We start from the raw sequence: 13,822 nt of genomic DNA, 5'->3' as shown, positions 1-13,822 counted from the left end.
AAAGCTAATTGGAGTCAGGAGTTAGCAAGTACAATGACCCTAAACATCAAAGTAAATCTACTACAAAAAAAGAAAATCCTCCTTTTGGAGCGGCCCAGCCAGAGCCCAGAACTTAACCCATTAGAGATGCTATGGAATGACCCCATGAGAGCCGTTCACACCAGACATCCTAAGAATATGGCTGAGCTTAAGCATTTTGTTACGGAAGAATGGTCAAAAATTCCTTCTCAACTGTGTTTTTGGTAATGGCTGCCAAAGGAAGTTTGATAAGTTATTAAATACAAGGGCTCACTTACTTTGGGTTCACCAGCTTTCTGAATGTTTAATGGGTGTGCTCAAGAAAGACATTAAAGTTTATTATTGTTTGTCTTTATTACTTGAAGCATATTGTGTCTATACTTGTGACTTGGATGTAGATCAGATAACATTTTATGAACAATTAAGACAGAAAACCAGGTATTTCCAAAGGGCTTGCTAAGTGTTTCTTGTTACTGTAGATAGATAGATAGATAGATAGATAGATAGATAGATAGATAGATAGATAGATAGATAGACAGACTTATTGGTTCACTTATATGGTTCACTAACTACACATTTACATTCAGAAAGAATCCATTTGTATTGTACTCTTGTACCTACTGCTCATTTTGCTAACATCTGTCGCAAGAGATAAATCATTTATATGACAAGTACCTTAAATGTCATATGTTTAACGCATGTATTTTTGGGGTTTGACATGAATATTTGGTGTTCAATAGAAGAGAACATAAACATCACCCTAGAAGATGTGCCTACTGAAAATCATGACAAAATTTGGCCTTGAGTATTTTGTTTAGCTATTTTTGGAATGCCTTCTTTTTCCCATGAACTGCAACCATCTGCATGAAAAAAACAACAATTTCTGCTCCCGTTTCACTCAGTACCAAGGCACTTCTCACAATCATTTCCCTTTACTTACAAAGCATAAAAAGATTCTGTAGAGCGATACAATATTCAAAATGCGACATTCCATTTGTAAACAAGAGCATAGACACCATGTATTGTTTTCGTATAAAGAAATGCAATTATTAGAATTGAAACAGTACAACCATCATAGTAATTAAAAATTATTCACCCCTCTTAGTCAACCAACACTACAGACTATTATTACCCTTGTCTGGGGAAATACCCCATTCAGTAAGTAAATAACAATGTAATATCTACAACACAAACACCCATCCATCTTACCATAGGAAATTCCTATTCATAATATTATACATAATCCAAATGTATACCGGTATATAAAAAAAACTTTCCAAGTTATCATTCAATGTCTCTCGCATTCTTTATTTAAAAAATATAGATGATTACGCAAACAAATATGTGAAAATGTGAATTTCGGGGACCTGCCGCTCTAATAAATGGAAAATCACAAGCTTGCTATCAATTCCCACGCCCATACAATAACAACGCATATAATCTACACTGCTTCCTTAATGACATATTTCAGCCTCTGAGATAATATCAAAGTCCAAGGAGGCAAATCCAGGCATTAAGTACAGGAACATCTTGTGATCAGTGAACAAGGAGGGGGTAAGATTGGCTGACGAATGTACGGCAGCACATATACTGCAAAGATCTGTCTTTTTTTCAGGGTAATAAGAGGTAAGGTGGTAAACAGGAAGGGGAAGTAAAAAATTAATATGAAAAAATGAACATCTAGCCTGTGTGTGCGTGTTGTGTATGTGTGGTGTGTGTGTGTGTATATGTGTGTGGTGTGTATGTGTAGTGTGTGTACGTGTGTGGTGTATGTGTGTGTGTATCCGTGTGCGTGTGTGTGGTATGTATGTGTGGTGTATGTGTGTGCTTGTGTGCGAGCATTTGGTGTGTATGTGTGCCTTGTCTGTGTGTGTGTGTGGTGTGTGTATGTGTGTATTTTTTGTTTATTTATTTACCAGTCCCTGTAAGGCAGACAGAGTTAATGCAGAAGGCTATTGGGGTAAAATGTATGTAAAGTTATCATTCCACGTATAATATCCCCGATTAACCCTTACACAGCCTTACAGAAGATGACACAAAAAAGACCAAATGACAGCTGTCAGTGAGAAAGCTGGTATCCACAGCATAGCGGGGTATACTTTAACCCTATGTAATCTGTAACGCAGCAGAGAAATATATAGACATAGGGGTTGCAGAGGAAACGTACAGATGGGGTAGTGGGCTACTCCGCGAAACCGCCATAGAAGGGTAAACGTTAATCTCAGATGGATGGGGCAATGATGAGCTGACGTCCTCCGCCTGGCATAGGCACCTGCTCCCGCAAGAACTTGGCACTCACCTCTGGGATGTTTGGCTCTCTAGGCGCACAGTCCCCGCAGGCTTCTTCTCCCGTGACACAAGTGAGATAATGCGGCAGGATGTTCTTCTCTGGGTGTCGGTACAGATCCGTGAGACCGGCCGCCGCGCGCACACACTGCAGCCCTGGCCGCCCCCGCCTGTCTGCCGCCTTACACTCAATGCTAAAGTGTACGAGTCTAACACACAGAGAACGCGGCTGGCCCCGCCTGACTGGGCCGGAGATTCCCTCCCTCGGTCTGCTTGTTTCCTGATACCCCGTCTGCCTCCCCGCACGCTTATTACCCACTCAGCCGCACATTCTCATACAGCGAGCCTGTGTGCGCCGCAGACAGCTGCCGGTAACATGTAATGCCGTGATCAGCAGAGGAGCGACAGCACTGATCAGTGCATACTAAAGACACAACATGGAAACGGGCTTTGCGCGTATAGTTGTTATGTTTAAGGATGCCTATCCATATCATCTCTCTGTGGATACTATCAATATCATCGGTCTATATATGGATCTATCTATATTATCGGTCTATTTATGGATCTATCTATATCATATATTTATTAATGGATCTATATCATCTGTCTATGGATATATCTATATCATCTATCTATGTATCCTCTGTATCATTATCTTTCTATGAATCTATATCGTATATCTATCTAATTATTTATGTATAGATTTGTATAATCTATCTCGAACTATCTATATCTTCTAGATTCTATCTATCTATCTATCTATCTATCTATCTATCTATGTCGTCATCTCTCCATCTCTCTCTGTTTCTCCATCAATGACAGGGTGCCCCTTTACTGGCTTGCTTCTCTCAGATGTGTTCTCTCTCCCTCCCTGTCTTTCTCTCACTCTCTGTCTGTCTCTCCCTCCTCCCTTAGGACATCATAATACAAAAGGAAATACAGCTGACACTCTGTCAGCCATGCAGAGATGTATGGCAGGTCCAAACTTTGGTATATCCTTTGCTCATTCTTTCTATCTATTAACACCTATCTCTCTATCCATCTACATCATCATTATCTCTCTATACCATCACCAATCCATATCTATCTATCTATCTATCTATCTATCTATCTATCTATCTATCTATCTATCTATCTATCTATCTATCTGTCCATCTATCATCATTACCATCATATATCCATCTATATCATCTCTGTATCTGTCCCACCATCAATCTATATCATGTATCTGCATATCCATCTAATCTATCTTTTTCTCAATCTACTTCTCATCTCTTCCTTAGCACATGACATAAAACAACGTGTCAAGATTTATTCAACAAAATTAAAGCCAAAATGGAGAAGCTATGTGTGAAAAAGTATACCTTATGGTTCAATAGCTTGTAGAACCTTTAGCAGCAATAACTTGAAGTAATCCTTTTCTGTATGACTTTATCAGTCTCTCACATCATTGTGGATGAATTTTGGCCCACTCTTCTTTACAACATTTCTTCAGTTCATTGAGTTTTGCGGGCATTTCTTTATGCATATATCAATACATGGTCTCTACATTCTCAGGAATAAACAGGGGATTATTTTATTGATGCTCTTGTACAATTTTTTTTATGCCCCAGGGCATATTGCTTACCCCTCCCTTTAACAAACATAAACCCTCTAACCTCACGCATTTTCCACTCCACCTCTTTGGCCCCTCGACTTCACCATGTGAAATATTACTTCCCACGGTGCCAGCTTTGACGCCAAACAGTTTGTCAGTGCCATCTTTGCCCCCATACAGCTTGTCAGTGCCATTTTGGTCCCAAACAGGTCATCAGTTACACCCCCCAATCAGCATTACACTAAATGTGTCACTGACATCCGGTCCTCTGATTATAAAGAATCCACAAAGCAATAGGGGGCAAAGTTGTAGCTAGTTCTTTTTGCCCCCGAGGCAAAAACAGAAAATTGTGCCCCCCCCCACTATATCATTACAGCGGTTATTTTGAGGAAAGTAGGTAAATAAATGACAATGAAATTTGTGATACTGGAACTGCAGAGTTAAAAAATAATAGAAAACAAATTTCTCCAAACCCAGTGATTTATTCACATTTTGACACTGAGGGTGGTGCAGCATAACTCCTAAATATATACTGAGCCTGACGGTGGTAAAATATAACTCCCATCCATATATACTGAGCCTCACAGTAGTATACCACAATTTCCATCACCACAAACACAACAGCATGACTTCTATCATAATATAGTGATCCAGACACTGAGGGTGGTACAGTGTATCTCATTATTATCGCACAACAGACACAGACATTGCTACAGCATATCTCTCATCACTATATACTGTGCCAGACATTGATGATTACACACCCTAACTCCTATCACTAAAAATGCCAATTGTACTGCAATGTTTAGCACGGATTGGTGCTGAAATGGTCAAATGAAAAGTGTGAAAATGCCCCTAGCAAAAACTATATACTTTTGTTCAGCAGTTTTGCTTTTTAGAGATGCCATTTGGGCCCAGTTCCCAGTATTTCACATTTTTCAAAAAGTATGGAAACTGATGCACATTTATATTTAATCATGTAACTAGCAAAATAAATGAAAATATCAGGTATATGATGTGATTTTGTTTGTGTTTTTGTTTTATTTGCATTAGATATTAGTTTTCAGATGCAAAACTGAGAAATTTGGCTTTTTCATCAAATTTTTTTTTATTTTCTTCATACTAAATGATGGCTTTTGTATATAATTATTATTTCAAAAGAAATACATTTTTTCTAAAAAAGAAAAACAATGTTTGTGGGGGTGCACTAAATAAATTCGTGGGAAATAAACATGAAAATGTCACTTTTTGCAAAACACTGTAAAATAATCTTGGTCCTTAAGGGGTTAAGATGCCCGCAAATAGAAAAAAAAGGTTAGGTTTGGAGGTTTGTGTTTGCTTTACCCACACAACCAGTTCAGGCACAGTGCTGTCATATGACAAGCTATCATAGTGGTCCTCTTCGGTAGGTCATTTCCTCACATTACATGTACGCATTCAGCATATTAAAGCAGATATGATTACATCCTGGCATTCTGCTTCATTGTATCATGATGTAAGGTAAGTGCGTGGTACTGCCCCTGGCCCCACAACCCCAACAAAGGTATCCCAATTTGGGACATCTGAGATGTTGGACAGTATGTGTATGCAAGTTCAGACACTCAACAATGTAAAAAGAGACAGTACCACCAGGGAGAAGCCCCTCCATATCCAGGGCATAACAATAAACTGCAGAGCCCCTGTGAGAAAATTGCCCCAATTTCACCAAGCAACATGTCTTGCAGTGCCACCTTTGCCCCCAAACAGATTGTAAGTGCCACATTTGCCCCACACAGTGCCACTTTTTGCTCCCAAGCAGCTTAGTTCCATCATAATCCCCAAACTGCCTACCTGTGTCATCTATGGCCCAGCTTGTCAGTGCCCCAAAACAGCTTATCTGTGCCATCTTTGCCTCCAAACAGCTTGTGTGCCATCATTGCTGCTTGCCCCCCTATTTATTGGACTGTGCCTAGGCATGAATGTCCTTATAAGTTTATGTGAGCATGGATGTCTATATATATATGTTTATGTGAGCATGGATGTCCATGTCTAACTGCATGTGAGCATGGATGTCTATCTATAAGTGAGTGTTAGCATGGATGTGTGTGTATAAGTGTGTGTGAGCAGGGATGTGTAAGAATGTATGAGCATGTGTAGAGAATGTGTAAATTTGTGTGTGTGTTAACATATGCCAGAGTGTATGTTGGAGGGCAAAGATGGCACAAGCTGTCTGGGGGCAAAGATGGCATTGATACGTTTTTTGGGGGCTCTGACAACCTTGAGCAAAATTGCACAGGCTTGCTGTTTGGGGGTTAGGAAGGGACTGATAAGCAGGATGGCGGCAAAGGTTTCTAGTTACACCCATGAATACGCCCCTGCAGAGCCGGCCTTAGGTGTTCTGGCGCCCTGTGCGAACTACTCCTCTGGCACCCCCCCTCACTACCCCCCTCTGCCCCTTCAAACTACCCCCCCCTCTGCCCCTTCAAACTACCCCCCCGCCCCTTCAAACTAGCCCCCCATCTGCCCCTTCAAACTAGCCCCCATCTGCCCCTTCAAACTACCCCCCTCCGTCCCTTCAAACTACCCCCCTGCCCCTTCAAACTACCCCCCCTGCCCCTTCAAACTAGCCCCCCCTGCCCCTTCAAACTACCCCCCCTCTGCCCCTTCAAACTACCCCCCCATGCCCCTTCAAACTACCCCCCCTATGCCCCTTCAAACTACCCCCCCATGCCCCTTCAAACTACCCCCCCCTATGCCCCTTCAAACTACCCCCCCTATGCCCCTTCAAACTACCCCCCTCTCCCTACTTCTCCTTATCCTAACTTAATTGAACATGAGATCCCGGCACCGCAACGGAGTCACGGAGAGTAAGGGGCGTCGAGCGGTTGCTGAGAACTTCACGAGCAACCGCTCGGCGCCCCTGCCCGGCACATAAATGAAAACATTGGGTGTTTTTTTTGTTTGTTTTAACTTTATTTAACATCCTCCATGTTAAATAAAGTTAAAAAAAAACTTTATTTAACATGGAGGATTTAAAATAAAGTTAAAAAAACAACAAAAAAACCCCGATGTTTTAATCTAGGTCCAGAGTGGGCGGCAGCGGACACCGCGGCGGCGGCGCCGTCGGACCCTGCGGCGGCGTCGGACCCCGCGTCGTCGTCGGCGGACCCGGAGGCGGCGGACCCCGCGGCGGCGCCCCCTGGAGTGTGGCGCCCTGTGCGGTCGCACAGGTCGCACACCCCAAAGGCCGGCCCTGCGCCCCTGAATACAATGATCTTGTAAAATGTATTAAGTGTTCTGTGTCTGATTCATAGTTTGTCCTATATGTATATAGAAACAAATTTGACTGCACATTTGGCCCATATAGTCTAATGTAATGGCGAACCATGGCCCTCAGACTTATGCAGTCTGAAAGTATCATGACTGTATTAACCTCTATCATTTATAGTAACATACCATTCCAAGTATCCACATCCCGCTCAGTGTATAAGCGCATCTAAACCTCTGGCCCTATAATTGTAGAGGCTTTCACTTCTTGTCATATCATTTCTCTGAAAGAGGCTACTAGAGCCTCTTGGTTTTTTTTCAAATGTGATCAACTCAGCTGCAATTAAGTGTGTGTGTCTTCACCTCTTTTATTTTCAAAGTACAAATACAAGTTAGCTTAGTAAATTTGTAAGCTGGATTTTTTGAACTAGTTTGCTGTTGTAAATTTGCCAACTCACATGCACGTAGACAACTTCTCGTGGGTTGTTTTATTGCCTCTTCTGTGTTGTGCTACATAAGGCTTAGTATATATTTTACTGTAAAAATGCAGAGGTTATTGAAATGAGAATTTGGGCAGATAACTTCATATCATTATCCTTCTCATCCTGTTCTTGGAGCAGAAGGGTGGGGTATTCTGAGAATCGCAGTGTCCTGTTTTGTGAGATAAAAAAAAGCTAATTTACATTGCAAAAGAAATATGTAAGAGGATATATGAAGTAGAAGTATGAATGACCATCAGATGGGGCCAGGTACTTTATAAATGAAGCCTTAAAATGGACAACTACATTCATTTAAGTAAATTTGATTAACCTTTTATGGCCATGTCACTGAGCCGAATAGTCCGGCCGACTACATCTGCTCACTTGTGCTCCCTCAGCCTGGGACAACACACTCTTTCCCCGGTTTCCCAGTCACTAGCCGAGGCTCAGTGTAGGGTATAACATTAAGATGTACACAGGCGCAGATTTATATACATATATATTCACATAATCACATCAACACACCGAATGAGAAATCTGAGCGATAGAACTGCCCCCTTTAGCTGGGGGATTCAGGTCTCCCAGGAACAATAGGGGAGATAAAGGGATTAGCCTCCACAAACAGACCCCCACCTCTGATATCTTCCTCTGATCGTCAGGCAGGAGCCCTGGCTGGGCACCCTGTGGAGATAATCCTGTCTGGTTCACAGAGGGCATAGTGGGGCAGGAGGCTATTCTGGCCGCACAATGGTTCCAAAAGGAAAACATGTATGTCCTGGTACTGGGCCTGGAAGTGTGGGCGGCAGAGGGCCAGTATCTGGGTCGGGGGAATATGAAAAAGGGGTATAACATAAAAACTGGGTACAAAGGGGCTCCATGAACAACAGATGGTTCCAATACTTGGGAAAACTACACCAAATGTATATAAGAAATGTTCAGTAATATTTTCCTTCTCAACTTAGTTCACCGGTATTAGCTGCCCAGTCAGGCCAAAATGGGTTCCAGACAAAAGGGTGGTTAGGCCGGTATAATATCCACAGAAGTGTACCTATAGACTACAAGGAACAGTTATTTGAACCATTCAATATAAACCCAAAATATTTTCCAATATTGGCTTTCCAGGCGTTATGGGGGTGTGCAAGTGGGCCTGTTGGTCACTTGCACGGCCCTTTACCCTACGGATTTCTGCTCCCGTTATCTAACGCAGCATCGCGTTATCTAACTCATCCACTCGGCAGGAGTTGATGGAAGCGGAAATCCGTAGGTTCGCTGTCAAGAGTTAAAAAGGCAGTGCGAGTGAGCCTATTGGTCACTTGCAGGGTCTTCCTCTGGCATCAACCAATTGGCGCTGTAACCCCTGACGGCTAACCTACGGATTTCCGCTTCCATCAACTCCTGCCGAGTGGATGAGGTAGGCTAGATGGGGAAGGGACCAAGGAGACTGGTAGACGAAGACGATTACAGAGATTCTTTGTGTTGTGTGTCTTCGTCTACGTTTTACCGCCGACATCTTCTCTTCTTCATGTCTTCGGAAAGAAAACACACTCTTTGTGTTCGTTTTCATGTTCCCCGAAGACGAATGAACAAGTCTACTAGGTACCACTACTTACTTTGTGAAACATGATATTAAATGAAGCTATTGAATGTTTGTGTAAATATTAAATTAAATTGTATGTATCATTTACACATTTTTTACTCACAAATGTATGAAAAACAGTTGTAACAAAAAAATTACAACAATGGGTCATTGAATCGGGCCCAATATGTTCTTCAGAATTTCTGGTCACAAATGTCCGCTACATAGCATGTCATTGATTACCTTTTGGTTGCATCATGCCTACAGGAAGCTAGATGTTTTTTTGAGTCATTGTGTTCCTAAATCAGATATGACAATTGTTTATATTAAAAAACTTATAAAATGATTGGTCCCATCCCATGTTTGGAGTGTAAAGTGAGATTGTTTTTTGTAAATAGTTGTTAGACTTTATTACACTGTGACTATCCAGAGGTGAAATGCACAATATTTCTAATGTACCCATGTGTCATTCCAATTTAGAAAATTGCATTAGAGTCAGGGCCAATGTTCCCTCTAATTTTTCTTAGGTGGTGTGCGCAGAAAATTTCTCTTATGCAAAAATTTTTCCAGAGCCAAAATTTTGTGCGCACAATATGCTTCTGCAAATGTTAAATTTAAATTGTTAGTCTATGTATTTGGTACAGCTCGCTCATGCACTACATTATAGTGTGATAATATAGTATTAGTTACACAACAGTATTACTTACTGTAATGCCAACCTGTCGGACAGACAAGCCTCTCTCCTAATGTCCACTTTGCTTTGTCACACAGTTCATATAAAGCGAAGTTGGTGGAGCTGAAAAAATGTAACATTGCAAGTGGGTGGAACTACTTCCATGGTCTATTTTAAAGGTGAAATTCTCGCTGCATAAGTAAATTATGAGCAAATCACGAGCGGAGGATCAAAAAAAAAACTGTTGTGCACAGGGGTGTACCTAGAGTATTTGGCACTCACACTACTTTAAAACTGCTTCTATCATTGATAGGGGTTCAGCATAACTGCTATCATTATATACTAAGGCAGACATTGGTGGTGGTACAGAATAACACCTATGACTATATACTGAGGCAAACATTGACCGTGGTGCAGCATAACTGTTATTATATACTGAGGCAAACATTGACGGTGGTACAGCATAACTGCTATCATTATATACTAAGGCAAACATTGATGGTGGTACAGAATAACTCCTATCACTATATACTGAGGCACACATTGACTGGGGTACAGCAAACTGTAATTATATACTGAGGCAAACATTGACGGTGGTACAGCATAACTCTTTATATACCGAGGCAAACATTGACGGTGGTACAGCATAACTGTTTATCATTATATACTGAGGCAAACATTGACGGTGGTATAGGATTACTGTTATCATTATATACTGAGGCAAACATTGACGGTGGTACAGCATAACTGTTATCATTATATACTGAGGCAAACATTGAAGGTGGTACAGCATAACTGCTATCATTATATACTGAGGCAAACATTGACGGTGGTACAGCATAACTATCATTATATACTGAGGCAAACATTGACGGTGGTACAGCATAACACCTATCACTATATATTGAGACACACACTGACAGTGGTAGAGCATAACACCTACCACTATATACTGAGGCACACATTGACAGTGGTACAGCATAACACCTATCACTATACATTGAGCCAGGCATTGACAATAATGCAGCATAACCCCTATCACTATATACTAAGCCAAACATTGATGTGGTGTAGGCCTACCACTTCAGTGTCTGGCCTAGTATATAGTAGGGATGCACCGAAATGAAAAGTCTGGACCGAAACGGAAAATTCAGCATTCACCGAAAATGACCCCCCCCTTTAAAAAAAAGTAACACACCAAAATTAGACACAAAAAATCAATAATAATATATATATATATATATATATATATATATATTAATAGCAAACACCTATCATGCCCAGGTTCTAGCATGTACTGGCTGCCTGGGCATGATAGGAGTGTGATTGCTGTTAGCAATCATATATATATATATATTAATATGCTTATTGAATTCTTAATAAAAGTGTGGTTAACACACCAAAATTGGACAAAAACAATCAACAATATTTTATATACATATAACAGCAATCACACTCCTATCATGCCCAGGCAGCCAGAACCTGGGCATGATAGGAATCTGATTACAGCCTTCCTATGCCATGCTATTCCACCCCACTTACACATCCATGCTATCACACACACACTCATTCAGAAACATCCAGTTTAAACTACAGCATAACACCCATCACTCTCACACACTTACTAATCCACTCTCACTGAATGTTTTCCTACCTTTTCTCTGTCACTGTCACTGTCACTTTTCCTCCTCCTCTTCTTCTGTGTCCTGTCTAGGTGCAGTGTGGAAGGTGGTGGGCGTGGCTTCAGTGTTGCGTGCCGGGATATGACATCAAATCCCGACGCACAGCATCAGTTGCCGCAAGCATCGCAAGGGAGCAGGATCGGAGGTCTGCATTAACAGACCTCCTGCTCCCTTGACTGTCTTTAAGCCGGTTAGAGGGAGATCCTTGATCTCCCCAACCGAGCCTGTTCCTCAGCCAGGTAAACACTTAACTTTTGTATAAGCATACCGTATTTTCTGCAAATTAGTCCACACCGTTTTTCCATTTCCTGGAACTTTCTTCATTCTTTCTACATTCTAGCTTAAAAACCTATAAATTCTATTGGAATTGATAAATATCTGCTCTTAGTTTATTCTTTATTCCTCTCTTGTCTCCTTTAGGCAACACAAATACAACCCGATACCTTTAATTATGAAGACCACACAATTTTGCATCCTTTAAAGAAAAACAGCTCAAAACAACAGTCTAATGCCCAATCAGCCTCATCAATATTTAATGCAAATTAAACTATTTTGTGAGTACTTTAATATGCATCCTATACTGTCTGGAAAAGAAAAAATAAAACCTTTCCAAACTGGTATGGTGGGACGTTTGTGATCCTGTCGTTTTTTCATATTTACGATTTGTAGGCTATAACTTGCATTTGATACCAAAACGTATTTGCTGTTTTCTTCAATACTTATTTTTATTTTTCATTTGCTTTTGTAAGTCCTCATATTTCTCTATTTATTTTGAAAACCTTAAGACTGTACTAAACCCAAAAAACAATATTGAGCAGATGCTGATTTCACTTGACAAGTCCCACCCAGTTAGATGATAAACAAGACATATTATAGTCTACTGTAATGACATTAAAACATCTAACGAAGACAGAACAATCTACATCATATGAAAGATAAATGCACCACAATTATAGAATCAACATTTGTTCCCTAGCTTGAATTCTGGAACACATCCAAGGTTGTATTATTGAGTCATAAGAAAAATGTACAAAGCAAGGACGTACAGTATCTGTCTGCAAAGCTCTCATTTTAGACCAAGAAAATCATCTGAGTTTCCATTATAGGAAGCCTGAAAACAGTACAATTATCGTGTAAGTTGGGCAGAAAGTATTTACATGTGGACTTTTTTTATAGAATTATTTTATTGAAAGGCAGTGGGCCTGATTCAATGAAGCAATGCTGAGTACAGCACAATGCATTAAGATGCAAGCAACTGTTAAATTCACTCACCAGGGTTACCTATTTAATAGAAAAATGTAAGTGACGGCAATAAGCCACTCCTATTATACATGTTTAGGGTACATACAGATGAAATCAGCTTTGTGGCTATAGAAAACCAGTTTGTTATACATGGTATGTCTCCACCAGTCTAACAGCACCAGACAGGGGCTAGGGTTGGGCTAGTCCACCACAAGCTTGCTGCCTTTGTGGCATAACTGGGAACTTGCCGAGTGAGCACTGCTTCTCCAGTTCTCTGGGTGGCGGAAGCGGGGTCTTGATACGCCCTGCTCCCTGCCCATTTTTCCTTTAAATGGGGTGTTTCCCACTGCCGTCAGCGGGACCTCCCACCGACATCAGCCGGACCTCCTACCGACGTCACCTGGACCTCCCACTGACGTCAGCGGGACTGCCCACTGATGTCAGCGGGACTGGCCGCGTCCCGCAAGGGAAGGCTCCAGGTAGCCGGAGCCCAGAAGTTCTCATGTAAGCTTTGTGGGCAATCTCCTCATGATTGTGTTAGATCCAGCTAACTCCTTGCTAGCCATCAGAAAGGAGTTTCTATTGCGTCAAGAGGCACTGGAGCCGCTAATGAGCTCAAATGGCTTTCTTTGGTTCAGTACCTGGAAGCGGGCCAGTTGATCATTTCGCCTTCAACTACTGATCATAAAAAACATATCGGTATTACATTTTAGTTTCTACGATGAAGCTTTGACCAACCCAAAATTCTTTTAGCCATATACGGGACTATGTGTTTTAGAGATTTTATTTACATTCAAGGTTATGCAGCTTTACGTTCAACATATTTATTATTCTGTCTTAGTCTGTTTCTCCCTGTGTCTTCTTTCTTTTTCCTAATCTTCGTGAACCTGGCCTCCCGGTCAGTGGAGTATTTGGCACTAAGGGGGATGCTATATTTAACCCCTATGGCCCCTTGCCCCCCCAGTAACTAACATAAGCAGTAGCACACATTTTCCACACACACTCTCACTTTGCACGCATGTA

General features: G+C 41.3%; 1 protein-coding gene across 1 annotated transcript in view; it reads right to left on the bottom strand.

The window, feature by feature from the left end:
- PIP5K1B (phosphatidylinositol-4-phosphate 5-kinase type 1 beta) overlaps positions 1-2,592 on the bottom strand; it is a 70,299-nt gene extending 67,707 nt beyond the window's left edge. Inside the window, exon 1 of the mRNA XM_053466489.1 lies at positions 2,318-2,592. The gene's annotated coding sequence lies outside the window, so the exon portion shown is untranslated. The remainder of the gene's footprint in view (positions 1-2,317) is intronic.
- Positions 2,593-13,822: the final 11,230 nt, after the last annotated feature.

This window comes from Spea bombifrons, chromosome 1 (assembly GCF_027358695.1).
Source record: "Spea bombifrons isolate aSpeBom1 chromosome 1, aSpeBom1.2.pri, whole genome shotgun sequence".
Taxonomy (NCBI): Eukaryota; Metazoa; Chordata; class Amphibia; order Anura; family Pelobatidae; genus Spea; species Spea bombifrons.
Note: the sequence above shows the minus strand (reverse complement) of the source record. Positions and strands in the feature narration are given on the sequence as shown.